A 25,565-nucleotide genomic window follows, 5' to 3' on the forward strand; every position below is an offset into this window, starting at 1 on the left:
GCAGTGGGAGGGGATGATGTTCTCAGTGATGTGGTCTATTTTTCCAACTTTGTCTTTCATTTTCTCACAGTCTGATGGGGTCAGAATCTTTATCACCCTAAGTAATATTTAGTTGCAATGTCTCCCCTCTTTACCCTGCTGAAGTCCGGTTTAGGCTTATGATTTAGCTCAAATGCCTCCCTAAAGTCACAGTCCTCACTTATTCCAACAACTGAAGACAGTTTTTTCTTTTCTACGTATTCTGTTCTAAATGTCCCCTGAGTTGTCTAGAGGTACTTTTATTTTCTCCCCTCAGATTAGATGTCAACAGAGAGTGCATATAGACCCAGCTGTCAAGAAATAGCTATCCCATTTCATCTTAGGGTAGAGAGGCCATGCATTCTTGTGTATGTCTGTGTTGTATGCATATGTACATTTTCATGTGTCTACACATGTCCATTAAAGTCAAGTACCTTCCTTAGGCACTCTCTGCCTTAGTTTCTGAGACAAGATCTCTCCCTGAATACAGAGCACACTGACTGGGCAAGACTAGCCGGCGAATGCCAAGGATCCTCCTGTGTCCATCTGTCACCAAACTTCACTTGGGTGTTGGGATTGAGCCCAGACCCTCATACCTGAACATCTCCCTACCGGAGTCCGTGCGTTCTAAGACATTATTCCTTGATGACTTGTCTTCCTCTCGCCCCTGCTGCCTGTATCAGCTGTACGGCAAAGATTATTGCCTCATAATCCTATTTCCCCAGCAGTTTTCTCTGTCGACACCCTGATATCTCCTCGCTTCAAGGGTTTTCTCTTTTTTCTTCATCCTCTCCTTAGGGAGCTTTGGTCTTGATCATGTACCGATATATTTTCTGCTTCCTGCTCCTATTCTAACCAAACTACAAGGCTGCCAATTAATACAGCAATGCCATGTACCACTGCTTGTCTTCCACAGCTTAAATCTCTGTCTAAGGGGTAATGTACTTAACCCCATACCATAGTTATTGTCCTCACCCCTAGCAGTACAGTCTGTCCCTGGAGTTTACCCTTTCTTGTTTCTGTGACTTGATCTTAACTGGAACCAGCTTCCTATCCCCAGGCTCCATTCTCTTCTTCATGCCATTATTACCCTAACCTTAGGAACTCCATATTAAGCATCTGGAAGTAACCAGTCTTGATATACAGCACAGTCTGCTCACCTGATGCTCACTACATCCATCTTTGCCTCTGTGTAGTGATGGCTTCCATCTTGTAACTCCCATTCATTTTAAGGTCTTTAAAGGCTTGGGCAGTAAATTTATCACTCTCATTCCCCACAGAGGCTCCCTAAATGTCTTGCAATTAAAAGGGTTTTAAAACAAACAACCAGTGAAGGGAATAGATTAGGATCACTGTTTGGATTTGAAGATATTCATTGTGTGTCATATGGAATCCTTTTCACCTGATGAGATGAGTTTCTAAATGGTCTTACTAAATAAAAAACACAGAGCCAAATATAGAGGTGAAAGCCTTAGAGAACAGGGAAATAGGAATAGCCACCAGCCAACCTTACCTCACCAGCTCTGCAGCTTCCAAATGCAAGCTACTTCCTGTCTTACCCGTGCCTTTATTGCCTTGCTGTTCTGCCCTCTCATTGGCTATCTTAGCTCAGCTACCTCACTTCCTTGTCACTGCCTGTCTATACAGACCTCCAGGTCTCTATGGTTGCTACTGGGATTAAAGGCGTGTGTTACAACACTTGGCTCTGTTCCCTAGTGTGGCCTTGAACACACAGAGACCCTGCCTAAGTGACAGGATTAAGGGTGTGTGCTACCATTGCCTGACTTTTGTGTTTACTTAAAATGGCTTGCTATTTCCTCTGATCTCCAGGCAAACTTTATTTATTAACATACAAATAAAATATCACCACATTTCAGCACAAATAAAATATCACCACAACCTGCAGCTATTCTATCAACTTTCTTCCGATGAAGCCTTTGTTTGGGGGCCAGAGCTTTGGGATAGAGATACTCAGGCCTCTTGAGTGAGAGAAATTGCTCCGTGTACAGCATCAGCACTAGAGAGAGAAAAAAACCCTTGTCTGAAATAGGCATTTCCTTCTACTTACAACACACTCAGCCCAAGGCTGGTGCTGACAAGATGATTGCTGGGGAATTGAGACAATGCCATCAGGAAGATGTTGGGGCTGACAGTCATCTTCAAAGGAACGCTACAGGACCACATGTAGTGTAAATGCAGCTCCTGTTTGTCCTTGCTACAACGACATGTTCACTTTAGTAACACAGAACACTTCTTTGGAGCAACATGCTATATCTGGTTGCCAGCTTTTTGAATAAAAAGAATGCTTGAAACATACTAAAGGAAGCCAACTTTCTTGCTCAACGCTGGTATTTATAATTATTGGGAAATTAAATAGAATGGAGAAAAATGGTAATGAGATAATTAAAACTGATAAAGTGATGTACAGTTTACTGCTTTCATGTCAGCAAGGAAGCAACTTCTATATTGTCCTAGATTGCATATTTTCATTTTGAATTTTTATTCTTTCCTTTTCCAGTGGCTTCTAGTGTGTGTGTGTGTGTGTGTGTGTGTGTGTGTGTGTGTGTGTGTGTGTGCACACTCCTAAGCAGGTCCATATGTAGATCACTGATAACATTACCAAGGAATTTTGAGAATTAAGGATTTGAAATTCTTTTGAATATTAACATAGCATACCAGTTAAAAATTGCACTCTTGGCAGAGAAAGAGTCCAGTGGGGGCATGATGATGATGATGATGATGATGATGATGATGATACAATGTGTGGTGATATATTGTGTACCCTAATAATATTTGTCTGAAGATCAGAGGACAGAACAAGCCACTAGATTAAACATAGAGGCCAGGCAGTGGTGGCACACACCTTTAATCCTAGCTTTCAGGAGGCAGAGATCCATCTGGATCTTTGTGAGTTCAAAGCTACCCTGGACTACATGAGATTGACTCAGTCTAGGAGAGAAACAGAGCCAGGGAGTGGTGGCACACACCTTTAATCCCAATTCTTGGGAGTCACATGCCTTCAATTCAAGCACTAAGAAGGACGTAATATGGCTGGGTAGAGAAAGGTATACAAGGCATGAGGAGACAGGAACTAAAGTTTTTGGCTAGAGGCCTTTTGGCTAGAGAGCTTTTTAGGCTGAGGACTCAGAGACATTGAGTCAGAGGATTCCTGGAGTTGGCGAGGTGAGACGTGGCAGTGGCGTGTTCCTTTGTCTCTCTGATCTTTCAGCATTTACTCCAATATCTGGCTCTGGGTTTTTATTAAAAGACCAATTTAACATTTGAGAAACAACAATGACTATATAGTAGCAAAGATAAAAATATTTAAGTGAAAAATGGACAGAAATCCCAAGGTGACAGGTGTGTAGGACTTTTCAAATGCAATTGATCCAGGAGGCCAGAAATTTTCTTGCCGACTGCCTTTCAGAGGAATTCCAACAGCCTGTTCAATGGATAATATGATTTTCAAAAACACCTGGAAGTTGTTTACTCATTCTTATATTTATACAGACTCTCACGTAGCCCAGGCTGGTACGTAAAGCTTTGTGAAGTGGAGGATGGCTTTGAACTTTTGATCCTCATGCCTCTACCTTCTGAGTGCTAAGGTTGGCAGTGCTGGGGAACACACTAAAGGTCTTGTGTATGCTGGGCAAGCGCCCTGTCAGTCAAGCTCCATGGTGTACTAGATAGAAGTATTTCTTACAGCAGGAGAAGAGCAAAGGAAAATTCAAATCAAAGAAATAAATATATGAGAGAATCATCGCCAACATTTGGAATATTTAAAATCCAAAGATAATTTGAACAGAGAGGAGCGAAATGGGTCCATCTGATCCTGATGTGTGTAATCGTTTATTGGCAGTAGGAGTTAAATGAATATCCTCTTTGCTAGGGGTATGTTTCACTAGTTACAGATTTTCATTTGTAAGTACTCATGTAATCATAATGTCAAACAGTTTCTTGGTCTGTGATTTCATAGTAAAGGGCTGAGATGTAAGGAGCTCATCTAGAATGGATGTCTGGCAAACCTTGATGATACCCAAGTGATGCTGCAGCTGACTGGTATCAGGAGATGGAGAGAGAGAGAAAGAGAGAGAGAGAGAGGGAGAGAGAGAGAGAGGGAGAGAGAGAGAGATACAGAGGAGGTTGGGAATAGTGAAAAGAGTCAAAATTACAAATGTAATCAGTGTACCTGAGTGGTAGAGGAAGGCTAAGTCAGATGGGAGCTGGGCATGGTGACTAGTCCTGTTTCAGTGAAGTCAATCGACACCATTACCAACACATGGAACAAACAATGAAATTGAAAACTGCAATGGTTCTTCTATGCGATGGTACTATCTCAGGTGATTCTGGTATGTCTCGGATGAGATTGATGTTTATATTGGTAAATTTTCTGGCACAGGTTCCCCTCCCTAGTATTAGGTGGCCTTGGCTAGTACTTGAGAACAAAATGGCAGACCCTTTCCTGTGTAGGTGAATTCTTCATGACTCAAGGCCTTTGACTGGGACACTGGCTTTTTCCTACCTTTGGACTCAAGAAATAGTAGCATGTCACGTGCTTTCCGTCTGCAGACTTTGGAGTGGAAATGTGAAATAACAATGTTCCTAGGCCCCCAGCTTCCCAGTTCACACTGAAGATCACGGGACTCGTCAGCCTTTGTAGTTGCATGAGCCAATTCTTTATAATAAATTATCTGTCTGCCATCTATCCATTTATCCATATATCTTTAATGTATCTATCAATCCATCTATCTACTTATATATACACATGTTTACATGTGTAGGTACACCCTGCCTAATGCATCAAGAAATGTAGATATAAATATATTACTTAGAATTATGACAATACTAGCAGAAAGTCTAAAAGCCCAAATGGGAACTTTTAAATAATAGGATTCAGAGAAAGGGATTTGAGTGGAGAGATAAGGCTTCATGATACTATGATTTTTCTTTGTTAAAGGCATGTATTAATGTATGAGACCATAAAATACCAAGCTTCAGTAAATCTCTTTAAACTATGAATTTCATACTTAACTTTTCTTTTGAAAACTTTTCAACATTTTAGGAAAAATACATGAAATTCATGTTATTTGAATATTGAATTTGTAATTGTACAAAAGCACATAAGATTGAGAAAATTTACAATTCAGAGTAGTGAGTTTGAATTTTAAAAGGCCCATACATAATTAGATCCTCTAACAAGCTTGAGCGAGTGAACATGTCTAAAGGTGTTAATTGCTCATTTCTTTTAAGGGAATGTACTCTTTTGTGTGTAGACACTAAGTTTTAAAAAGCTGCTTCATTTATTAAACCACATTGTGTTGAAAGCAGTGATCATGTGAGGCTGAAGTTGGTGGGATACGAGTGATGAATCTAACTGAATAAAGAACTGGGTATTGCTTCATAGCTATGGCTCTCAGTACTCAGCATCACACACTGCAGGAGATTTGAACTATCAGGGAAATCAGGACCTCAAATGGCAACACATCTGTCACCATTTGATCAGGACACACCAATGACAATCAAAGCACTTTAAGAACAGGTGGGAAACTGTCACTGTGCACTCTGATGTGATGTGATGGTTCTGCTTTCATGTCCAGAATGATTGTGTTTTGTGGGCTGGTGAAAAAGCTGAGGCAACTAACTCCCTTGTGAATCAAGACTTCTGCAGTCAGTTGCATTCCTGATACCCCCTGCATCCAGCCAGCATGCCTAGTTCCGGGCACTTGCTGATGTAAGCTATGAGTCATCTTGGGAGCTCTCACTCACTGTAGACCATGAACCAAACATTGAATTTCAGCAAAACTAATACACAGAACCTCAAGTAAAACCTCATGACACACCACCCTAGGAACCCAAGTTAATTCATTTATTGTGTGCATGTGTGTGTGTTCATGTATGTACATGTGGGCACATCTATGCCATGCCACACATGTGGAGTTCAGAAGATAGCCATCTTCCTCCTAGTTGGAGATAAGACTACTGTATCCTTTGCTACTGCATTTGTCAAACTAGCTGATCTGCGCACTGGACATTCTCCTCTCTGCCTTCCATCTTGCTGCAAGCATGCTGGGATTTCAGAGGAGCACCACTGTGCCTGGCTTTTATACAGGTTCTGGGGAATTAAATTGTGTGTTCACACTTGTGTGTTAAGCAGTTTATCCACTGAGCCACTTCCTTAGCCAGGAACCAAAATTTATAAGGATCAGATCATTTTAGGAGCCTGAGCTAGCAAATGCCTTTGAGGGAATTAATTGTTCTTTCCTTCCAAGTAAATAAATTCAGCCAGAGCCTGATGTGAATAAGTTCCTAATATTAAAGTTGTACTGACTTAAACTCTATAAAGTAATGGCTTCATACAGCTGGGGAAGGTGTGACAATTGCAATCACAAAAGGATTTATTAGGAAGGGTCCACTTTAGACCCAGGATGTGCGGATCTGGAGCATCACAAATTGTATATAAGAGGGATTTGCCTTGATTTTATGCTCCTGATTGTAATCAGTCTGCATCAATGCACCTGCCAGTTCCCACACATATTTTGGTGGATATAAGTCTCTAGTTTGGGAACATGGTTTGGTTTTTTTGCATTAGCTGAAATCCCAGAGAGTCATGGATTAGCCAACCTTAGCTGTGTTCTAACCCACTCTCCAAGACACCGTGTAATCCCTGAAATAAAAAGAGATTTTAGGGGAAGATATATGAATGTAATAGAAGTGTAGCACTGAGGGTCCTTCACGAACGCATTCAACAACTATTCATGTGATGATTACAGTCCACGACAGTCATGCTACCCCAAGCTTCTGATAGCTCCTGTGCCTTCCTAACTGAATGTTGGTGCCTTTTCTTGGTATTCTGTTGTTATGTTTTGTTTTTGTTTCTTAGAGAGAGAAAATTTCATTTGTTCTTTCCCAATGTGGATGCCCTTATTTGTTCCTACCTATAACTAGATGGAACTTCTACAATTACATTAGCAGGGGTGGTGGGAGAGGGCACCGAAGCTTTGTTCTTGATCTCAGGGACTTAACTTTCAGTTGCTCAGCAGGCTTTTAAACCATGGCCTTAATTATGCTGAGTTGCATAAGCACAATACCCCAAACAAGAGTAGAAACATACATATAGCAAAATAACTTTAAATTTGTATCAATAAACCAAAATCCATATCGATGTAAAGTACTTTGAGATTAATATTTGTTTTTTAGATTAGAGTAGATTCAATAATCTACCCTCTTATCTCATCATTTCTATATCCTAGCCCCTATTTTTTCCTTCAGAAAGAGATCTTTGAATTTAACTCCTTTCTCTAGCTTCTTTTCTGACTATGACCAATAACAACTTGTAACCAACCCCCCTTAAATGATAACAAACACCCATAACCCATCTTTTGGGAATGTGGGCATTGTTTAAGGGATTTGTTGTTTTCTTTCAAATTTTTTTTGTCTTTTCCTTGATTTCTTTAAGGGAATTTTTTCATTTCCTCTTTAAGGACCTCTACCATCTTGATAAAGCTATTCTGAAGACTGTTTTCTTGTGCTTCAGCTTTGTTGGAATGTTCATGTCTTGCCATCATAGGATTGATGGGTTCTGGTGGTGGGTGCCATATTGGCCTTTCTGTTATTGAACGTGTTCTTCCACCAGCATTTAGGCATCTGGATTTGGGATAATTATAGGCTGGATGTTGATTCCTGTGTTTGTCTTTGTTGGGGGTGTTTTGTTCCTTTGTTTCCTGTTTCTTCTCTGGTCTTCTGGCCTAAATGACCACGGGTTCTGCTGTCTGGGAAGTCTTCAGGTTCAGGACGGTGTCTCCGTTGAAGGAAGACAGGGCAGGAACTCAAGGCAGGTACATGGAAACTGGAACTGAAGCAGAGAACATGGAGGAACACTGATAACTAACTTACTCCTCATGATTACTGTGCTTTCTTTCATATATATAATCCAGGACCACCTGCCCAGTGGTGGCAGCACCCATAATGAGCTGGGCCCTTGAATATAAATCATTAATTATGAAAATGATCCATAGACTTGCCTACAGGTCAGTCTCTTCCCAGACAACACTGGCTTGTGTCAGGTTGACAAAAAACTAATAGCACAGTCATCTTCCCTGGCAGGTCCATGCTTTTAGTTTTAAAGGAAATTTCACGTTGATTTCCATAGTGGCTAAACTAACTTACACTCCCTCCCCCTGCCATTGCTGTCTGAGGATTTCTTTGTTTGTAGCATTGGGAGCATTTGTTGTTTTTAGTTTTCTTAAGGATGGCTTGAGTGGTCTGGGTGAGACAGATTCTCGATGTAATTTGATATCCCCGATGGTAAACCATGTTGAATATTTTCCTATGTTTATTTGCCATTTGTTACTCACCCCATTTCTTTCTCTCCCTCATGCGTTTTGTGGTCATATTTTCATGATCCTGAATGGACATGTGGAGGACAAAGGTCAACATCACATGTCCTTATCTATAGTTCTCTCTCTTATTTTTTGAGACAGATCCATATGGACTTGAAGCTCACTCATTCCTCTTGACTGGCGGATTAGTGAGGACCTGGGATCTGTCTCCATCCCCTCAGTGCTGGTGTTTCAGGTACTCACCACTGTGCTTGGGCGTTACATAGATGTCAGGAATCCTAACTTAGATCCTCATGATATGCAGCAAGGATGTTACCCACCGAGCCATTTACACCCCCCTCACCCCCCCACCCCCCGCTGCGACTTCATCTGAGAATTGTCTGTCCATTTCATTAGCTCTTTCATTGAATAGATTGTTTACTTTGTTGACATTTGACCCTCTGTTGAGTGTATAGATTTTCTCTTTCTGTAGGCTGTTTATTCAGTTAATGCTTGTTTTACTGTGCAGAATCTTTCAAATTTTAAATCCAATTTGAATTGATTATGGCAAAGTAAATGGTTTTTCTATATGGATTTTGTATTCTGCTACTTTGCTGAAAGTATCAGTGTTAAGTGTTTTCTTGTGGAAGCTTTAGGGTCTTTTAACTATAAGGTCCTATCATCCACAGATAGTGGCATGTTGACTTCTCCTATGTGTATCCCTTTTATTTCTTTCTCTTACCTTGCTGCCACAAGCCTCAAGCACTACCCTCAGTATGAGGAGAGAATGGACACCCTTGTCTCATCCCTGTGTTTAGGGGAAATTCTTTGAGTATCTCCATTTTGTTTCATGTTGACTATAGGGTTTTCCAATATGGCCTTATTATGTTAAGAAAGTAACTTCTATTCCTGGTTTCTTCTAGACTATTATCATGAAGGCATGTTGGACTTTGTGATTTCTGTCCTTAGATTCCTATATGTGCACAGGCAGTTCCCATTTTTAGTGGTTCTCAGTTTTGTACCGTATCTGGTGTCATTTGAGAAACAGTAAAATATATTTTCTTATAGTTTCACCTCATTGCCAAGATGTTTTATGTAGTATTTTTGCAGACACACTTTTTTTTATTGTACCCCTTCATAAGAAATTTTTCTAGACTTTTATCCATTAAAGCCACTTCAGGATTTTCATAACGAGAATAAAACATGTTCTATGGAGCTGACTCATCACCAGTTTCTCATGATCAATGTCTAACTTCAATGTGACAATCAGTTCACCCAATCATTCTTATGGTCATTGTGATAAAATATTTATATAAGTTATTTAAATATTGATAAGGAAAACCACAATGTAGAAAGGGGTTTCAGTTTCATTTATTTTAAAGGTCAACAGCTCCCCTGATGTTTTCCTCTTTTGTGCAATTGCATGGACATAGTGAGAAACCGTGGTTTCTGAGAGGAAAACATAATAAAACTGGCAGATAATACCCAGACTTGGCCTAAGTAGTAATCAGTGAAGTGGCTGCTCTTACATCTTGATTTATAGATGTTACTGTGGTGCAAAGAGCCATTGACTTTATATGGGTTGAAGCTTTGTTTAGGGTTAGGAAAATAAGCCATTCTTGTACCAATGGTTCCTAATGATGTTAAGATTCCTAAATGTATCTTCTTACTTAATGTATTTTCCTATTAAATGCTCTCTTTTCAATTTGTCTAGATTATTCTCTCTGTATATGTTTAAGACTATAATTATAATCTCAAAAAATAAAAAATACAAAAATAATATAAATTCAATCAGCTAGTAATGAAATTATGTAAGTTAGTTACTAGGTATTCAGGATTTTGTTGGCAAAAGACCATCATCTGAGGGGCTTGGAAAGGTGGGTGGCTTAAAAATAGTTTTGTAAGTTTTATTTGGCACAGACGCCTGGTGCAGATTAGAATTGCTTTCTAAGACACAGTCTGATTCATTCAGGCCCTTTTCTCTGTGGCTGGTTTCTTTATTTTTGTTTGTTTTGTGTGTGTGGTTTTTCTGGCCTTCTCTGGCTCACAACTCCTCCTTGCAAGTCTGGTTAAATGGTGGATAATGTTGATGGTTTGCCCACCACAGTTTCTCTCTTCCTTAAGAATATTCTTTCAGGAGCAGTTAATCCAGGCTCTCAGTATGAGGGGTTTCAGGCCATTGAGTGGGGCAGGCATGGTGGCAGAAGTGGGGGACATAAGAAGTCAGGAAGCCTGGAATTATGAATGCTGATGCTCAGCTCATTTTCCTCTATTTACTCAGTCCCAGAGCCTGGCCCATGGAGTGATGTCACTCGATAGTTGGAGTGGATCTTCCTAACGCAACGAACCCAGTTTGCAACCAGAGACATGCCTAGAGATTTGTTTCCTAGGTGACGATAGATCATGTCAAGTTGACAGCTACTATTAGCCATTATGTACACACCTTTATATAAAATATTGTATGTACATGATTTTCCCTTTAGACGTAACATTTACCTTCTCCAGGGACCAACTTCTCTGTGCTCTCGCCTTAAGTGGGGTGGTTATCTCTGCAGAAGTCAGTCTTTTCTTTGTTAACTTCATACCAAACTTATGGCAGGATCAGGCTTTAGCATATAGTAATAATCAATTTAGCCAAATAATCAGTGACCTTCAGTCCTGAGGATGTTGAAAATGGATGGTGTGTAGTTTAGTGGAGTTGATGGGATTTGTCCATTGCGACAAATGACCGTGAACCACATCTTTGTATTCAGACATTTTTATATTGTGATGGTACCATTTGTAGGCAGGGACTGCTTTCATAGCCCTTGTGTATGAGCTGAACTGGTAAATTTTTTCCTGACTGACAGAATGTGACTAAAATGGCGTGGTACAAGTAAGTTCAAAGCCATCTTATATCATTCATTTTCAATTTATTGGAGAATCTACTCCAGTCAATTGGAGGTTGAGAATCCAAAGATCAGAGAATGAATCCACAGTCAGATAAATAGACACGCTCCTGATGAGTGGTCAGTGTCCGCAGGTAAATGAGAGACACTAAGTAAGGCTCAAAGAACTGCCAAGCAGGAGCTGGAGAGATGGCTCAGCAGTTACGAGCACTTGTTGCTCTTGCAGAAGACCTAGGTTTGGTTTCTAGCACTCACCAAGTGGCTTATAACCATCCATACTTTTAGTTCCAGTGGATTTGATGCTCTCTTTTGACCTCTATGGGCACCAGGCTCACATATGGTATACATACATTCATGCAGGCAAGGCACTTATATTCAATCAATCAATCTTGAAAACAAGAACTGCCAAACTGACATCCAAACAATTATGAAAGGCTATGAAAGACTTTTATTCCATAATAGGTAATAGAAACAAACTCAATATGGAAGACAGCTAAAGGGTTGCTGTGGTTTGCTTGTAGTTTGAGTGTGCCCCGAAGTCCCCGTGGAAGGGATTGCCTCCTGGTGCTATAGGAGGTCCTTAGAACAATGTGGGGTGCCCACCACAGGAATGAAGTGCCCCTCCTAGCCTCCACTCTCCTCTTTGCTGCACTTTGAAGACGTCGCTATTCTGCTCTTCGGTGTTCTCTTGCATGCCATGCGGCCACCTGCCACCCTCACTCGCTGAGCCGATGCAAGTGCCAAGTCTGTGACCCTCTCAAGCTGTGAGCCAGACAGGTCCTTCCTCTTTTTAGCTGCCTGGGGTATTTGGACCCTTAAAACTGTGATGCAAAAAAAAAAAAAAAAAGTCTTTTCTCTTTGCAGCAACTGCCTTCGGTATTTCACTGCAGTAGCAAGTCGCTGGCTAATAGAAGCACATCCACCACTAGAGCATGTTAGACAGACATAATTCACATTGGTATTCCACACTGTATTTTCATCTTTTGTTTCTTTCTTTAAAAATTGTGTCATACCCTGGATTTTGTTCAAAAGCATACCTGTTTCTTTTGATGCCAAAATAAGCATGAGAACTTTCCTAAATATAAGAGCTCTCAAGGAAGGTGTTTTAATTGGTCTGTAAAAATGTGAACCCTGGCATACATGCTGCACTTCAGTTTGAATACCATGGTGTTTCTCATATGCGGCTTTGAAATACACAGCAGTGAGGACAAAGATGGACGGAGCTGTGGATTCCTTGTAGCTCTGCCTGAATGCTGTATCTTTCATTTGTCATGTGATGAACTCCTCACCTTCTCCCCTGTATCCTTGAATAAGAATGAAAGTCTTAGTTACATGATTTTGGACAGTGTACTTAAGACATCCTGGTGAGAGCCTTTGACCTGATTTCTGTCAGTTCTTTACAGACTCAAGGCTTTGAGTTTTTTTTTTTTAATTGAGGAATATGTCGCCTGTTTATTTTTATTGTTGCAAGAAGGAAATTAATGGTTGCTTGGCAACCAGTTGCCTATCAGCTTCCTAAAGCAGGAGGAATTGCTAGGTAAATCATGAGATGTTTTCTTTTCAGAAAAGATAGGACTTCCAAACATATTCTACTATCTTAGAAGCATTAGCAAAACAAAACAAAAATAATGAAATGACCCAATTTTACATTTGACCAATTTGCTATAGTTCTGTTATTAAAATATTGGAAAATGGATGCAGTCAGTCGAAAATATTCCCTGCACTGATCCAGATGTGTGTTCAGTATGGAAAGCTGCTTATTCCCTCCCCTTTACTCCCAAGGACTTCTTCTCCATGTGCAGGGTTAAGGTACAGAAAATGGACTCTCCATTAGCACTCTGCAGTTTTGGTATTGCCCCTGGAAATGACTATTTCATGTAGTTCAATTTAGTTTTTATCAGAGTAATTGAGATAATGGATTTAAAAGGATTGAGTAATAAAAAGGACTCGAGTCTAAGAATGGAGGAGCTCATTATGTTTGTTTTGTGGCTGACTAGTTCACCAACAGACACGGCCCCTTCTGTGCTTACCTGGATCATGCAGGATTGGACTATATAATCTGTGGAGCCATGGTCAGCAGAAACATTTTAAATGATCTCAGAAAACAATTTCTAACTTTTAAGCTAATGCATCTTAACTTAATAGATACTACGATATGTATGTAAATAAAATTCAAACTGCAATTCCAGGGGGTGGTCGAAAGGACAACAAAGCAATCAGAGGGGCCCATGAGCTACAGAAGAATACAGAGGATAGAGACAAAGACTTTCAGTAGAACGAAGAGAAGAAAATGAGAGTGTTCGTTGTGTAGGTTGTTTATATTTTAGGGGCATATCACCTTGATGTGATTTCATAATTGCTCTACTAAGAACTGATTATAAAATTACAGACATGTTTCATGAAAACCCAGCAGTAGCATGGTGAATGATTTTCTTCCCAAAGAACCAGATGATGTGTTAAATCCCTCTACATTTTGTCATGAAATTTAAAAGGAAGGCAGTATATTTCTCTCACTATAAATGTTTCAGATATACTAATCTCTTGCTTAATCTGCAGGAAGTAGTGATTAAAGAGTGATGACCAAATAAAATTTTCAGCCTATATTATGAACTCAGGAGGCTCTGTATTAGCAAAGTGGGGGGCAAGAGATCCCCACGTCCTTGCTTCGTCACTACACTGGTAAAACCACCTAGAAACTGGAGGGAAAACTCCCTAGGAACTCTGAGTAAAATAGCCAGAGCTCCATAGCAGACAGCTGCTTAGGCTCCATTATGAAAGGCATTTTGATTACCCTTGCTCCATCTTCTGGTCCAGTGCACTCTAGGGCTAAAGGAGGAGCCAGTCTGGTTGCCAGATCCCTGACTAGAACAGCCCGAAGCAGAGCGATTTAATTTCAAGATTTTGATCGTCTGAGGATTACTTGAGGAACAGCCACTGCCTGACTTAGAGTAAGGAATAGGAAGTCCTCCTGAGAACTGCGAGGGTTTGTGGACACGCACATACCGAAGGCAAGATGTCACAGGTAACGTTTTCCACTCAAACATCCACAGTGCTAAGGAACGCTAGAGTGGTGCTCTCAGGAAAAAAAAAGACACTGTAGCATGAATCTTAAAAGTTATTAATAAAATCAAACCTGGAGCCAGGTATTGGGGTGTACTGGAAGATCAGAGAGACAGAACAAGCCACAGCTAACCTCACCTGGCCCACTTCTCAGCTGGTCTTGTTTCCTCAGACTGGAAGCTTCTGTGTCCTCATCCCAATGGATCTCAGCTGAACTGCTGCTGCTAGAAGCCTGAAAGCTTAACCAGCCAAATGCTTCCAGTTTCTGGTCCTCATGCCTTATATACCTTTCTGCTTTCTACCACCACTCCCTGGGATTAAAGGCTCGCTTTCTGGGATTAAAGGCGTGTGTCACCATGCCTGGCCATTTCCAATGTGGCCTTGAACTCACAGAGATCCAGAGGGATTTCTACCTCTGAAATGCTAGGATTAAAGGTGTGAGTGCCACCATTTTCTAGCCTTTGTATCTAGTGGCTGTTCTGTCTCTGACCCCAGATAAGTTTATTAGGGTACACAATATTTTGGGGAACACAATACCACCACAAGACATAGAAAAACAGCCAAGCCTTTGAAGTTGAAAAACTACATGTGACACAGGCAAGAATGCATCTTCTAAAAAGAATAAGGCCTCTCCCTTCAGGTCTCCTAGGGCTAATCTTTAGTTCTGTAGAAAGCTTAGCCAATCAATGAAGAATATCCTGACACTGAGTCACTCTCTACAAAGTCAGAGACATGGCTGTTATTTTCAGCAACAAAATCAAAAGGCACATGATGGAATAGGAAAACACGGCTCATTCAAGGGAACAAAAATAACTGACAGAAAGCACACTCGAGGGGGTTTGAACTGAGAAAGACCTGTGGAGGATGAATTACACAGAGACTTCAGAATCATGGTCTCCAGTAGATCAAGAATGTAAAATAAAACACGAGGAAGAGCTAAACAACGTGTCAAGAAAACGATGTGTCTACACAGCACGACTAGCAAAGGGACAGAGATGACGGGCGTTGTAAAGATGGGAAGCGTCATACCTCAGTCGGATAATTTACTAAAGGAACTCTGCAGCAGCAGCAGCAGCTGTAGGTGGGGAGGGGTCGGTAAACGCAAGGACAGAAGTGATGTAAGGACTGAGTCTGAAGAATAGGAAAAGGACTGAAGAATAGCGAACAGTCCGAGAAACTTATGGACACCATCAAGGCCCAAACACTGTAACAGGCACAGGATTAGAATAAGGCAAAAGCGACAGAGGTGACTGAAAACACTCCCGACCTGATGAATGATTTCACAAGTGTAGGAAACTGGGAGAACTCTGGGAAAACTCCAATAGACCCAGGTTGAGACACATTACAACCAAACTGCATAAAGCCCAAGAGAAGTCAGCAAGAAAGAAGTGACTTACAGATAAGCAGAGTCTTCAGTAGTGTTGCCAGCCTGCTTCCCAGTGTCCCCAAAGGCAGCAGGATAATGTATTTTAAGTGCTAAAGGGAAATAAACCTATCAGTTGAGAATTCTACGTCTGGTAAAACTTTGCTTTAGAAGTGAAGGAGAAACTCCACACTCACAATGGTTGAACTCGTACATTTTATGCCATTTACATTTAGCTATAACTGAAACCAAAACAATCCCAAAGACATGAACGCATGTGTGACATGAGAAACAATTATTTCTTGAGCATTATTTATGTCATTGGACTTAACATATATGTATTTATGTGTAGTTAGTCCACATATAAATAGTTCATTTGTTTACTATGATAACAATATGAAGACAATACAGGCTAATGAAAAAGATAGAATTTAAATATACATTGGTTTTAAATATACATTGGTTTAAGTAAAAATCCTATTTTTTTCTACAGTTTCATGAAAAGGAGACAAGAGGAAGAAGGAATTCAGGAATTTATTATGAAAATAAAATTAATATGCACATTGCAGGAAATATGTATAGAAACTAACTACCAGAACATTCTTAAGCATTCTCAGTGTTCATGTGTGAAACAGTAATGTTTAATATTTTAGAAATACAGGACATAATTTCTTAAACAGTTTTAAGATTTATTTTATTTTATATGTATGAGCGTTTTGCCTGCCTGAATGTATGTGCACCATATACTTGCCCATGGAGGTCAAAAGATTAGATCCCCTAGAACTGAAGTTATGGATGATTGTGAGCCACCAGGTGGCTTCTTGGAACCAAACCCAGGTCCTCTGTAAGAGCAACAAGTGCTCTTAAAGGCTGAGCCATCTTTCCATCCCTAGAAATAATTTCTTAGTAAAATTAACCTCCCCCCGCAAAGGAAACTCTATTTCACTATTTGATTAGGGAGGTGTTAGTATCTTTGCTATTATGGATTTCACACATTACCCCAATGTGTATTCTATTTCTTTTTTTTTTCTTTTTTTTTGAGTGACAGCTGTCTCCCAGCCTCTGTCAATGAGTGGCTGTCACATGAGGGAGTCTTAGGCAGTCACTTGTGAAGAGTGCTGTGCCTCCATCTGACCTCAAATGTTCTCACCAGTGCCCTCTGTTCCTTTTCAAACTCTTAGTTACTAATACACAGTTATTCAATGTGGCATTAGAAACCATCAAGGTGTCTAAATCTCAGTCACCACAGTGCTCGAAAAGTTGTAGAACGCTGTATCTGTTCACTGACCCAATATTTTCCATAATTTACAAATACCTTCTTTGTATGTTTGAGTCAATATTACTTTTAATGTTTTTAAAATAGAAGTTGTTCTCTTATAACATAGCTATTGTGATCTCACTTACAATAATTGCTGACATTCTGTATTCTACTTTTAATCCTGAGTAGTTTGGGATGTTAAGGATTAGGACATTAGTAAGATGGGGAATGATGACTTTCCAGAACTTGTTTATCTATGGAATTATTCATTTAAATAAGAATTGTGTTAGTTAGCTTTCCACTGCTGTGAGAAAACCAAGAGAGATCAATTCAAAGGATAAACAGTGAATTTTGGCTCATGGGTCTCGAGGCTTTGTGGTAGTTTGGATATAATTGACTTCCGTCATCTCATAGGCAGTGGCACTATTAGGAGTTGTGACCTTGTTGGAGTAAGTGTGGCCTTGTTGTGGGAAGTGTGTCACTGGGGTGGAGAAGGCCTTTTGAGTTCTCCTATGCTCAAACTACCCCCAATTTCACAATCTACTTCCTGTTACCTCCTGATCAAGATGTAGGCAGCACCGTGTTTGCCTGCATGCCGACATGCATAGTGCATGGTTCACTGTAAATACTACAATATAACCATGTGAAAACAATACCACTGTAGGATGACGGACTGTTAGGAAGCCTCTTATGAAACAGACAAAAGTGTTGGTGAAAATGTACATGTGAGGGCTGGGGTTGCTGCTCAGTGGTAGAACATTTGCAGAAGCATGTGTTCCTGGGGCTTAATTCCCAGTTATACAAACATAAAGTGTCAGGAAACATTCATATACAATTAATGGAAATGTAAATAAGTATAGCATTATGGAGATGCCTTTAAGAACTAAGACTAGAACTGCTGTACGATCCAGCAATCTCACATCTGAGAATATATCTGTGGTTGTTGGAATCAAAATGGCCCCCATAGGCCCATAGGGAATGTCACTCTTAGGAGGTGTGACCTTGTTGGAGTAGGTGTGGCCTTGTTGGAGTAGGTGTGGCCTTGTGGGAGGAAGTGTGCCACTGGGGTAGGCTTTGAGGTCTCAGAAACTCAAGTCAGGCCACTGTATCTCTTTCTGCTGCCTGCAGATCCAGATGTAGAACTTTCAGCTCCTTCTCCAGCACCATGTCTGCCATTGTGCCACCATGCTTCCCATCATGATGATAATGGACTAAACCTCTGAAAGTGTAAGCCAGACTTAATTAAATGTTTTCCTTTATAAGAGTTGCCATGGTCATGGTGCCTCTTTACAGTAATAAAACCCTAACTTAGATAATATCCCACCCACAAAAAATGAAAACAGTATTTCTAAGATATCTGCACCCCCTGCTTATTACACACTATTCAACAATATTCATGATTTAAAACAATCCAAGTATCTGTCAAAGGATGAGTGGAAATGAAGTATATTCTATCCAACACCTGTCTTATCTATCTATCTACCTATCTACCTACCTATCTATCTATCTATCCATCCATCCATCCATCCAACCATCCAACCATCCATCCATCCATCCATCCATCCATCCATCCATCCATCCATCCATCCATCCATCCATCCATCCATATCACTACCATTTAGTCTGAACAATAGGTAAATCTAATTTTGAATGAAACTAATGACATAAAGTAAATATTAAAAATCAAATACTGTGTGATTTTATTTGTGTAGGAAACTAAAAACATTGAACTAATGGAAGCAAAGGGTAATAGGGTGGTCTTTTGGGCTAGAGTGAGGAGAATGGGAAGACCTTGGTCAAAGGATATCAATTTTCCTTTATACAGGATGAACAGTTTCTGGAAATCTAATGTAGAACATGGTAATTTTTTTTTATAACCTTGTCTTAGTTAGGGTTTCTATTGCTGTGACAAAATACCATGACCAAAAGACAAGTTGGGGAGAAAAGGGTTTATTAGGCTTACACTTCAGCATTGCTGATCATCACTGAAGGAAGTCAGGGCAGGAACTCAAACAGGGCAGGATCCCCGAGGCAGGGCCTGATTCAGAGGCCACAGAGGGTGCTGCTTGCTGATTTGCTTCCCTTGGCTTGCTCTGTCCACCTTCTTATAGAACCCTGGACCATCAGCCCAGGGATGGCATCACCCACCATGGGCTGGGCCCTCCCCCATTGATCACTAAATGAGAAAATGCCTTACAGCTAGATCTCAAGGAAGCATTTCTTTAGCTGAGGCTCCTTCCTCTGATGACTCTATAGCTTGTGTCAAGCTGACACACAAAACCACCCAGTACAAACCTACTGAGAGATTAATGCTAAATACTCCACACACACACACACACACACACACACACACACACACACACACACACACACACACCTATTTGAAGTGTTGGGAAGTGTTGGGTGTGTTACTTAAGGATTATGTAGTAATAACTTTGCAGACATCAATGCATCATGTTGCATATCTCAAGTAGAGCTATGAATAAAATGTAGGTGTTCCCTCAATTTAATATATTGAAGCTTTATTATGAATGTGATGGTGTTACAAGGCAATGTGTGTGGAGGTGATTAGGAATAAGGTCATTTGTACATAGGCTTCCAGAGAGCTGTTTTGCATTCAGGACTTGGTGGAAGTGTTATATGTGAATCAGAAAATGTCCCCTCTGGTCTGTGGAGTCTTAGTTTTAGGTTTTCCAACATACAGAGCTGTGAGAAATAGATTGTGGTTGTTTATAATCTGCCAACTTATTGTATTTCATTGTAACAGGTCAAATGGACTAAAACAGCAATACACAATTTAAAATTACTAACTATACATCCATAAGTCTTGGGAATAAAATAATATTTTTTCATTAACATGTAAACATCAATGATGAAGGCTTTGTTTTTTTAAAAATAAGTATAAGATTTGTTTATGGTTACCAGTAGAGGCAATAATACCATATTTCTGAAGATGTTATCATATTTCATCATCAAGTAGGATAAACAAAAGACTAATACATCAAAATCTGAGATTGATTCATATTTACCTTTAATTTAACTACTGGATGATCAACCCTTTGAAGAGAAGGATGTATCTTTATTCATCTGTGTTTCTATTTATTAGCCAAGTTTTCTATGCAATTGTTGTTAGAATTTGTGAGTAACTGAAAATGCACAAATAACTTAATGAACAGTTTATACTGCACAAAGTAGTTACTAGTATTTTACATTTTCTATTTTTAAAACTCTCCAAATTGCTGTTATTATAGTGAAAAAGTATTTAAGGCTTGTGCTTGGATTTAAAAAGCTTTTCAAGGAAACAATTTCATAAATATTGTAAAAATATTCATACTTTAAATTAAAGTGCTGTGTTGTGTCTGTCTGTCACCCCAAGTCTACACAAATAGTATCTGATCAAAAATGTTCTTTCTTCTTATACCATTATTTAACATGCTTGAATGTTTCTTACTGGAGAGATTAATGTTAATTATGTCTTTCTTTACAATAACATTTAATAACTTTGCCTTCCTAATAATTTGCAGTTGACTAGCTTATGATTATGTGTACCATTAGTTTGCATAAAATTATAATTGAAGGTTGGTAAACAATACAATGGCTGCTTTTATATGATCCTTATGGATACGAAGGGGGAATTTACTCACTTGTGTACATTCAGTTTGTAAAGCATCTGCCAAAATGTTGCACTAGACATACTTGGAATAAATATGAGCTTCTCTGGCACCATGGGTTCTCTTGTTGAAAGTTCTGTAGGCTGCTAACAGATGCTTAATTTGTTGATCTGTCATAAAATACAGAAAATAGGATTGCATGATAATGAGCTTGCCTCTGTTGTTTTACTGGCTTTGAAACACTGAAAATTAAAAAAAGGAACCATAGAAGCAAAATCCTACTGGAGTCACACATCACTTAATGAGGGGTATTAACATTGCTTCCTGTGAACATTACTGTACACCCAGAAGGTGCAGGGCAGCTGCTCAACATAGGTACTTGACATATTGAAGAGATGTAGCAAGCATGAGCTGTATAAGGCTCGGGCTGATGAGACAAAGCTATGATTTTACAGCAAACACTTTATGTAAGTTAAAGGGATACACTCTACAATCACGATAAAAAGTAGTGTAGGGTGCCGTAAGTGCTTACTGAAGTCATTGACAGTCATGTTTGCCATTATCAAGAACCACACGTGACACATGTGTTTGCTTTTGTGTGGCTGGCAGTGATGTAGGAGTGTTCTCACCGGTGTCATCACAGGCATGTGAATGGTGTGTTGTGCCACAATGTTAATCTGCAAACTCACCAAGTGACAGGAGCTTTCCAGATCCATTATGAACCTATGGGACTACCCGTGTGCACAGAGTCTGCCACTGGCCGAAATGTCTTTTATGTGTACATGACTGACTGTGCTCTGTGAAAATATGAGTTCCACACTTTTCAGAAAATTATTGCTTACATGTGAAAAAAAATTATAAAATTAATCTTAATATCTTATGGGATAGCTGACTGTTTTATTTTGTGAATATTTCATATTTATATTTATAATATTTCTGATTTCTAGCATAAAATGTAGTTTTTAGTTACTAACAGTCTGAGTACACTTTCAAATCATTCATGTCTCTAATTTGTACATTCAATTCTTTTATTCTCTTTTGAACATATGGAATGTACCCATAGCAATAGTTTTATTGTCTTTTTCTATTAGTTCTATCAAATATGTAATTTCTAGGTCAGTTTGAAGTGATTGACTGTCCCCTACTCATTATGAGTGAAATGGGCATGCTTATTTATTTATCTATTTATTTATTGAGACATGGTCTCATTATATTTCTCTGGCTGGCCTTGAACTCAGAGAGGTCTACCTTTCTCTGTCTTCTTAGGCTTAAAAGAATATGCACCATACCCTGCTATTTTTATTATTGGATACCAGGCACTCCGAGTTTTACTGTGTAGGGCAATACATATGTTAGTATTTCTAAAATTGCTGCTTAATTTTTTATGGTGTATAATTAAGTTCACCAGACACTGGTCATTTTGACTCTTGCACTTATGCATCATTAAATGGAATTATAATCACACAGTCCAGGGTTATATTTTGACCCACGAATCACAGCAAATCTCGAGGTTCTCAGTGTGACTACTAATGTCTTTTGAGCTCTGAACTTTGGTATTCTAATTGGTGGCTACATGCACATTTTCTCCCTGTAATCTTTTGGGGGTGTTTCTTTAATTGTCTTGAATTGGTTTGTCATATTCAATCTCTGGTCAACATTTGGGTGAAGACTTCAGGGGTGTCTCCCTTCAAACTTCAGTTCTCTCTGCTCAAAGAGCCTTTCTTTCTGTCTCTGGGCTGCAGCTGCATTGGTCTGTCTAGACTAGAAGTTTCTCCTTACCTCTGGGCCTACCAGCATAGCTTCTCTCTCCTAGAACCATGACTTACAGTAACATGTGGTTTAGACACTGAGGTGGCTCAGTGTGTTTCCTGTCTCTTGGGATTTCCTAGCTTAATGATGTCCACTCTCTTAAATACTAATCTATTGTACTTAAAGTTTTCCTTTTTCAGCCGGGTGGTGGTGCACGCCTTTAATCCCAGCACTCGGGAGGCAGAGCCAGGCAGATCTCTGTGAGTTCGAGGCCAGCCTGGGCTACCAAGTGAGTTCCAGGAAAGGCGCAAAGCTACACAGAGAAACCCTGTCTCGAAAAACCAAAAAAAAAACAAAAACAAAACAAAACAAAAAAAAGTTTTCCTTTTTCAAAAAAGTTGTGGAAGCCACCATTCTATCCCTCCATTTTTCCTTGGACAGGGGATTTCTTCTGTTGAAAATAACAGAGAGTTGTAATTTCAAGGGAAACACCCTGATAAGGACAAAGATTTAAAAAAAAAAAAACCCTCAGCATCTGAAGGGAGAAGACCCAGGCTTTGAGTGTGTCCTCACAATCTCTGGCAGGCATGTCCCCGGGATGGAAGCATGGAAGACAGGACCCTAGTCAGAGCTGGTTAGAAACCAGTCTTTTGAGACGACCTTCAGGAACCATTAGTCTGCTCTGTCTGTGCCTGCATTTCAGCCATGATTCTCCATTATCAATAACGTAGACAAGGCAGGGAGAATGGAGAAAGGCTGAGGACAGGCAGTGTGTGTGTGGTGTAGTTGGGAGAGCCTTCTGTGAAGCAAGGGGGAGGCAAGTGTGGGGGCTGCATTCTAAGGCTTAGGTACATCTCTCAAGTCCCAAGCACTTCCAGTGAGAACCAAGGGCACCTAGCCAAAACCGCTGCTAAGAAGACTTAGTTCTCAGAAGGCCTACTGCAGTTCAAAGACAACAAACTCGTGTTTCAGAAAAATAACAGCTTGCTATACAGTGGACCTTTATGGTACCTCTCGGTGAGGCCTGGGAAAGCCAGGTAAAACCCCCAATAATGTCTGTACTCTGTGACTTTTTTTAACAGAGAGAGCCAAGAGTCAAGGTCAAGTTGTAGCAGGGTAAGTGAAAGCTGAGCACTCTTCTTTGGGCACACTGGACTCCTGCCAACATCTGACTCTTCCTGTGGCTGGTCATCGGTTATCTGTGAAATGAGAAACATTTTACCCACAGACTGCTAATGGTTTTAGATAGAGACTATTGACTCATTGGAAATAGCACACCAGGTTCTGGGAGGTCTTAGACCGGAAAGAGATGCCATGATCTTGTTGAAACACACAGTTCTGCAATTAGGACATAAGGATCGGAGGGAACAAAATGAATACTCCTAAGTAGCATGGATGGAGATATTTTACGTGGTTCTGACACAACCAGGAAACACTTTTTTCTGCTTCTGCAGATGATTTTATCATTAAGAGTTTTGTTGCAAGCACACCTGGAGCCCAAACTTGACTTGTAGAGCTCTGTAGACTATGAACTCTGAGCCCTGTGGAATGGAAAGACAAAGCATTCAACCTCTCCTTGTCCTCCAAATGCAGGCAGAATTTAGCTCAAAGGATAATTTTTCACCATATGCCCAGCCTTTCTGTAAAAATCTCATTTATAATCTGTTCTTTAGCTCAGACCAATGTGCATACAAATTATTTTCACGATGCTTTGGGCTATTGATATAAAAATTATATTTGGGGGATAAATTTAGAACTGTATTAGAAACTGTGACAGGGTTTTTGCTTACATGGTGGTGAATGGTGGATACTTGCATATTGCAGACAAATTTGTCATGGTAACATGACACATTATAAAACATGACAAGGTGACTGCAGAGGCTCATCATTGATTTGATTGTCTACAAGCAGATTGGCATTTAGTGAGTTTGACTTGTAGGTGAAAAGAATCTGCCAATATTCATAGTGAGTTGGGACTGTCACACATCAACACACATGTGCCAATGCTGACTTCTTCGATATGTAGAGAAAATCTCGTTTTCCATTCTAATATCATGATTTTTTGATGTAATAAACATTCATGCTGGATGAATATTCATTCAAGCACCCTGTATTGATTTTTTATTATGAAGGCTAATGGTTCTATATCTAAATGTACCCAGTACAGGAAGCATGCACAGTGTATTGAACCCTGGGTAACGAAAAATACGAAAGAGTAAGCAGAAGCTAGATCTCTATTTTAGCACGATTCCCATGTTAAGGGAAGCGATACACTTTCAAATTAGGAAATGCCAACTGATGTACTTTCAGCATCTTTTGGGAGGGAATGGAAATTGTCATGCCCTTCCTTACTTAGCTGGTCTGCGCTGTGTGTGTTCCACTTCAACGGGCTCTTCAGTTCTGAGCACTCAGGTAACAGTTGCTAGGTCCTGCTAATGACTTCATTTGGATCCATGCTTTTTCTCTCCTGAATGTGCGCCAAGCTCTGCCCTCCAAGAGCTAACTCTTCTCATCTCCCAGCCTGTGCTGGTTGTTGCTGGTTGCTGATGTGGCTTCTTGAAATATGCTGTCCCACCATTTTGATTGATAAAGATTGAATTACATGTGGTGACATTGGACACTTAGTCCAGTAGCTCATAGTTGCAATTTTAACATGAGAAGGGAGCTGTCTAGCAAGCTGCGGTGATCTCAGACCTCCTTCTAAGGCTCTCCGGTTAGTGTTACAGAGGTAGATTTTCAAATGGCTCATTAGCCTCTCGTTCAGAAGCCAGGTTTTCATTTGAGCAGGGCCTCACATTGCCTGTCTGCACAGCTCTGGTTCATTCAGCTAACTTCTCCTCCACCAGCCTCAGCTCAGGCACTGTCTTGTCAAAAGACTTCTCTCACCTAAACCAGCGTCTAGTGTCCCTCCCCTCAGGTTCTACCCTCAACTGTCACTCTGCTCAAGTGATTGACAGCTCGGCTTCAGCTGCTAGGAAGTGGATTCTTTGCGGGGAAAAATTGTTGTGTCTTTCTCATCTAAAGTCCTCCAACTGTGGTCACTGGTAAGAAAAAAAATTGTTGAATGAAGAATGACAAGATTTGACAAATGTATGGGACTGATGATAGTCATGCCTCCTCCCCAGGTTTCTGATCAGTGAGTATGCTCTTATGGAGTTGATTGGCAGAAAATCTTTCTAAGCAAAGTTAATCACTGTCAGTTAATCACTTTAGATCTTTGTTTTCAACCAAGACACTAAACATACTTCTCAGTATGATTTGGTAAGCCGCTCCTCTGACAATGCCTCATTTACCCTCCTG

General features: G+C 40.0%; 1 protein-coding gene across 3 annotated transcripts in view; it reads left to right on the forward strand.

Moving 5' to 3' along the window:
- Window positions 1–25,565, forward strand: part of Arhgap24 (Rho GTPase activating protein 24) — a 664,750-nt gene that overhangs the window by 82,798 nt on the left and 556,387 nt on the right. Inside the window, exon 2 of one of the 3 annotated variants that reach the window (XM_052735534.1) lies at window positions 8,499–8,592. The exons of the other annotated variants lie outside the window; for them this stretch is intronic. The gene's annotated coding sequence lies outside the window, so the exon portion shown is untranslated. The remainder of the gene's footprint in view (window positions 1–8,498; window positions 8,593–25,565) is intronic. 3 annotated transcript variants of the gene reach the window in all.

The sequence above is a fragment of the Peromyscus californicus genome, unplaced genomic scaffold (assembly GCF_007827085.1).
Source record: "Peromyscus californicus insignis strain IS unplaced genomic scaffold, ASM782708v3 Scaffold_13__1_contigs__length_99412109, whole genome shotgun sequence".
Taxonomy (NCBI): Eukaryota; Metazoa; Chordata; class Mammalia; order Rodentia; family Cricetidae; genus Peromyscus; species Peromyscus californicus.